Source organism: Dipodomys ordii, unplaced genomic scaffold (assembly GCF_000151885.1).
Source record: "Dipodomys ordii isolate 6190 unplaced genomic scaffold, Dord_2.0 Scaffold80, whole genome shotgun sequence".
In the NCBI taxonomy this organism is placed as follows: Eukaryota; Metazoa; Chordata; class Mammalia; order Rodentia; family Heteromyidae; genus Dipodomys; species Dipodomys ordii.
Window position 1 is genome coordinate 2,268,016 of NW_012267296.1, and position 5,489 is coordinate 2,273,504.

Genomic DNA, 5,489 nt, shown 5'->3' on the forward strand with positions numbered 1-5,489 from the left:
GGGGGGGGTCCGGTCGTGGGGCCTGAACTCTGGGCCTGAGCACTGTCCCTCAGCTCTTCAGCTCAAGGCTAGCGCTCTACCACTTGAGCTACAGTGCCACTTCCGACTTTCTTCTTTTTGCTTATGTGGTGCTGAGGAATCGAACCAAGGGCCTCATGCATGCAAGGCAAGCACTCTACCACTGAGCCACCTTCTCAGCTCCCTCAGATTTTTAAAGTTTTCTTCGTAGAGGTTCTTCACTTATTTAGTTAAGTTTATTCCTAGGTATTTCTTTTTTTTTTTTTTTTGTGGGGCTATTACAAAAGGAGTTGCTTCCCTGATTTCCATTGCGCTCTTCTCATTATTGGCATACAGGAAAGCCGTTGATTTTTGAGGTTTAATTTTATACCCTGCTACTTTGTAAAAGTTTTGAATCAGCTTTAGTAGCTTAGGAGTATATTCCATGGAGTTCTTTAAATACAAGATCATGTCATCTGAAAAGGGGGAGTTTTACTTCTTCTTTCCCTATTTGGATCCCCTTTATGTTTGCATCTGTCTTATTGCTCTAGCTAGGAATCCTTATACTAAATTGGAGAGGAATTGAGACAGACATCCTTGACTTGTTCCTGACTTTAGAGGAAATGGCTTTAGCTTTTTGCTATTAATTTTAAAACTGGCTGTAAGTTTGTCATACACAGCCTCTATTATGTTGAGAAATGTCCCCCGGATTCCTAGCTTATCCAAAGCTTTCATCATGAAGCGGTGTTGGATCTCATCCAATGCTTTTTTTGCATCTATTGAGATAACCATGTGGTTCTTATCCTTGCTCTTGTTGATATGATGAATTATATTAATTGATTTGTGTATATTGAGCCAGCTTTGCATCCCCGAAATGAATTGTTTGATTATGGTGTATGATTTTTTTGATGACTTGTTGAAGTCGATTGGCTGAAATTTTGTAGAGAAGTTTTGCATCGATGTTCATCAAAGAGATGGCTCTATAGTTCTTTTTCTTTGATGAGTCCCTGTCTGGTTGTGGGATGAGTGTTATAAGGGCTTAATATGAGTTTGATATTGAACTTTCATTTTCAGTTTCATTGAAGAGTTGGATGAATTCAGCAGCAAACCGATCTGGTCCTGGGCTTTTCTTGGATGGAAAGTCACTTATTGTTGTTTCTATTTTGATGTTTCATATGGGTCTATTAAGTTGGTTTGACTCATCTTGATTTAGTTTGGGCATGCCAATATTTGGTAGAAATTATTCCATTTCATCCAAGTTCTAAAACTTATTATAAATTTTTGAGAAATATTCCCTTTTAATGTTGTGTATTTTCATCATTTCTGTGGTGATGTTTCCAATCTAATCTCTGAGTTTCTTTATTTGGGTGTGTTCTCTTCTTTTTCTGGTAAGGTTTGCTAAGGGTCTGTCAATCTTATTAATTTTTTCAAAGATCCAACTCTGTTTTGTTGATTCTTTCTACGGTTTTTTTGGATTCTAATTCATTTAATTTTGATTTAATTTAATTTTAATTATTTCTTTCTGTCTACTGTATTGAGGTTTGGATTTTGCTCTTTTTGAAGGAGGTTCAGGTACATCATTAAATTTTAATTTTGATATCTCTCCAATTTGTTGATGTAAGAATTCAGAGCTATGGATTTTCCTCTGAGTACGGCCTTTATTGTGTCCCAGAGGAGCTAGTAATTTGTATGTTTATTTTGTTGTATCTCATGAACATTTGAATTTCCTTTCTAATCAGTTCCATGACCCATCTGCGGTTCAGCAGTGTGTTGTTCAGCCTCCATGTGTGATAGGGTTTTCTTCGGTGGCTTTTGGTGTTGAATGCTTATTTTATTCCATTGTGGTCTAAGAAAATGCAAGGCATGATTTCAGTGTTTCTGAATTTGTACAGATTTTCTTTGTGACCTCAATGTGATCTATTTTACAGAATGTTCCATGTGCTGCTGAGAAGAATGTGTAATCCGTTGTTGATGGGTGAAATATTCTACAGAGGTGTGTTAAATCTGGTTGCTCTATGCAGTTATTTAAGTCTACTGTTTCTCTGTGGAGTTTTTGCCAAGTTGATCTATCCAGCAGGGAAAGTGGTGTTAAAGTCCCTAACAATTAATGTCTTTGGAGCTATGATTTTAGGGAAAATAGTGTTTCTTGGATAAATTCAGGTGTCCATTATTTTGTGAATAGATATTTAGAATTGTTATATCCTCCTGTAGGAGAAATAGTTTTATTAGAATGTAGTGTCTGTCTTTATCTCTATTCATTAATCTTAATTTGAAGTCTATTTTATCTGAAATTAGGATTGCTAATCCAGCCTGTTTATGGGGTCATTTACTTGGTAGATTTTATTCCAGACTTTCAGTTTCAGAGTATGTTTGTTTTTGTGGGAAAGATGTATCCCTTGAAGACAGCAGATAGACAGATCCCATTTTTCAATCCATCTAGAGATTCTATGTTATTTGACTGGAGAGTTAAGACCATTGATATTGAGAGTTAAATTGAGAGGTGTTTGGAAGTTCTTGTCATGCTATGGACATTAGGGGTTTTGCCACCTAGCTTCTGCCAATATTTATCGGATTCTTTGTTTGGTGGTTGTTTTCTGCCTTCATCATGTTCTCGTTGGTTCTCTATGTGTAGGACATCTTTATATTTTGTAGTTCTGGTTTGTTAGAGACATATTGCTTCAGTTTCTCTTTGCTGAGTAAGGTTTTTATTTTTCCCTCAGGTATAAAGGAGAGTTTAGCTGTGTACACTATTCTAGGTTGATAATTGTTTGTCTTTAGGGCATGGCGTACTTCATTCCACGTTCTTCTTGCTTTCCTGGTCACTGCTGAGAAATGCATAATTTTCCTGATTGGTGTTCCTTATAGGTGATTGATCTTTCTCCTTGACAGCTTTGAGGATCCTTTCCTTGGTTTCTATTAATCCTGTGCAGATTAAAATTTGATGGTGGGATGTCCTGTACTGGTTTGGTCTATTTAGGGTTCTAAAGACTTCTTGTATCTGAATGGACCTACCTTTTGGCATGTTTGGGAAGTTTTCTGCTAGGATTCTGATAAATAAGTGTCCTAGACCTTTGGCTTCCATTTCTACATCCTCTTCTACACCCATTAGCCTTAAATTAGGCCTTCTGATGGTGTCTTCTATATGTTGAATAGATATATTTTATTGATTTGTTTTGAATACTTGTTGTTCTTACTCTATAATGTTTAGTGTGTCTTCTGTCCCAGAGATACGATCTTGTGCATGGTCTAGCATACTGTCCAAACTTTCTACTTTGTTTTATATTTCCTTTCCTTCTAATTGTTCAGTTTTGGTTGCTTCGATTTCTTTGTTGAAGCTTTGTTTTAGATCTTGTATCAATTTCGTTGTCTCCTTGATTTCATTTTCCATGTTTACTCTCAAATCCTGTAGTTGAGTGGCTATATTTTCCACTGGATTCCCTTTCCTTTTGGTGGAATTCATTCAGCTTTCTGTTTGTGGATTCGAGGAATTTGTCTATTAATCTTTTGTTTGCCTTATCAAACTCACACATAGCCTTATGTAGGCTTTCTATGTTTTCATTCAGCATGTTTACCAGTAGCGTTTGTAAAGCATTTTGGGAGGTATCCTCTGCATTTTTTTTTATTAACTGCTCTGATGTCTGTTTATCCTGTATGGGAGTTGAAATTCCTTGACTTGCCATTCTTCTTGTGATTCTGTGGCTTGTTCTGCCCATTTTGGAATGACAGTAAATCCAATTCCTCACTAGAACACAAATTCCAACCCAGAGTCCTGTGGTTGCACAGATTTTGGAGGTTTAGAATTAATGATGGGTATTTTCACTCTATCTCACCTTTTTTTGGGAGTGAGTGCATATCCAATTACACGCCAGAGCACAATTGTAAGGTAAGCATTTACCCAGAACCCTACAGTTGTAGACTTAGAGAATTTCCAATCAATGATGGGTATCTCACCCTTTTCGGAGTGTGATTATATCCTATTACACAACAAAACACACAGCTAAGACTAGCACTTACTCAGAGCACTGTAGTAGCACAAACTTTGGGTGTTTACAGTCAACAATGGGAGACATCACAGTATCTCACCTTTTTGGGGAGTGAAATTATATCAATTGCATACTAATTTACAATTCTACAACAAGTCCCCACACAGAGCCCTGTAGTTAAACAGGAATTGGAAGTTCACACTCTAATGGTTATTTTCACTCTATTTATCCTTTTTGGAATGGAAAATATCTGCACTTCTCCACCAGAACACAATTTTAAGACAAGTCTGAACTAAAGCCCTTCAGTTGCACAAACTTTGGAGGTTCTCAGTCAAAGACAGATTTTTTCCTATAGATCTCCTTTTTGGAGATGAAAGAATATTTAATCGCTCAGTAGTACACAATTTTAAGATAAAATCCAACCCAGAGCCCTGTGGTTGTGCATACTTTGTGGATACATAATCCAACTAGGTATTTCACTCTATTTCTCCTCTATTGGATATGTCAGTAGGCCCAGAACCATGACTGAGCACAGATTTAAGACAAAATACACATCCAGAAAGTGTCTTAGCACTGATTTTAGAGGTCCCAAAATTGTAGATAGATAATCCCTCATTTACCTTTGCTTATCTTTATCAGGTAAGGGGTATTGTGCTTCAGAAGTGGGGGTTATGCACAATTGTAATCAGTGAGTAGCTTTGTTCTGAGGTTTAGTGTGGTTTGGGCTAGAGAGATAGCACCCTGAGCCACTTTAGCACAGTCTCACTGACCACAGATATATTCTAGCTCAATGCTTCATACTTGGGGACCAACAGAGTAAAGATAGCATTGAGGGAATGAAAGAGTAAAAATAATTGTAAATGGGTAAGATGAAGTTAGGGGAAAGATTTAGATATATGATGAAATATAGGAGGGGAAAATCAGATTAGAGGGATATAGCAAAGGAAAGGAATAGAGGGAGGAAATTTATTACCTAACTTTTAACTAAGAGAAGAAAAATTAAAACAAAACAAAACCAGGAAAAAGACTTAAAATAAAACAAATCATAAAAATCAAAACCAAAACGGAAAGAATAACATATATACATGTGTAAAAATTAGAACAATTATATATGTATGAAATAGCAATACTAAGATTAAGATTGCTAATATTGTGTAGTAGGCAATTGGGTGATCAATTTATACTCTGAATTAAGTGTATATGGAGGAAGTCTAGTGGTCACCGTAGGCTGTGTATCCAGTTGTGAACCAAACAGCAATGAGGAAGGAGAAACAAACAAAACAAAACCCAACAGGATTGTTGCAAATAGACAAAAACAAGAAAACAAAACTAAAAACAAAACCGCACACAAAAAATGACAGAAGGAGGCGACAAGATGGCAGAGGAGAAGCTGGAATCTGAACAAGCTCTCGCATAGAAAGCAGTTTTAGAGTTCCAGTGAACAGTCCTAAGCCAGAGAAACACACCAAGTGTGCCATCACAGGACAGAGAGTTAGACAAGTGAGAGAA